Source organism: Myotis lucifugus, unplaced genomic scaffold, assembly GCF_000147115.1.
Source record: "Myotis lucifugus unplaced genomic scaffold, Myoluc2.0 scaffold_1841, whole genome shotgun sequence".
NCBI classification, from domain to species: Eukaryota; Metazoa; Chordata; class Mammalia; order Chiroptera; family Vespertilionidae; genus Myotis; species Myotis lucifugus.
Genome location: NW_005872889.1, coordinates 15,472 through 16,308, shown reverse-complemented (window position 1 = coordinate 16,308; position 837 = coordinate 15,472).

Below are 837 nucleotides of genomic sequence, written 5' to 3'. Positions count from 1 at the left end.
CAGGAATTTCTTAGAATTGGGGTCCATGGAAAAGCGCGGGGCTGCAGCCTGGGAGAAGGCACACTTCCATAACCCCAGGAAGCAGGTGCAGTGACATCTCCAGAAGACAAGGAAGCAGCAACAGTTGCATTTACATAAGACAAGGACACTGGAAGTGGCCAGGAAAGGTCTATATTTACAAAATAAAGAGAAGGAAGAAAGCCCTTCATTCAGATGGAAAAGAAGAAAGCGCAGAGGAATGGAAGGACTAGAAGGAGGAGGGCCTTAGGAATCACTATAGTAACCAATTCAAGGGGAATATCGACAGATCAGAGGGGATATGAGGACAGAGGAACTGCAGCCTATATAAACGACAGAGAAAAGGAACTCCATGGGACCCGTTCCCCCCTCTCTACTTGGAAGTTCATTCTATGGCACCCTTACCCCTCCTTACGTGGGAGTCTCTCAATAAATCTTCATCTTTGCTAGACCACTTTCCGTCCGTGGATTAATTCTTGGATTCCAGCGGACAAAGGATCCGGGTTCCAGTCCAAAAATTCGGTATCAGTGGGAGGATCGGTCCTTCCTCTCAGGGTTTCTGTCCATAGGAACTGAGCCCTCTGCCCCTTCCGGGCCACTGGCTGCCCCTAACCCTGCCCCCTGCAGGGGAGCCAGGACGGAGCTGGTGGGCTGGAGGGCCGCCCAGGAGGGGCCGGGGGCCTGGGCTGCACCCCTGCACCCCACGTGCAGACACCGTGGCCTCCAGAGGACCCGCCGGCCGCCCTCACCCAGCACCGCTGCTCCCAGCTGCTCAGTCAGCCAGGCTTTCCTCAGGCCAAGGGTGAGCTGGCCCAGTGG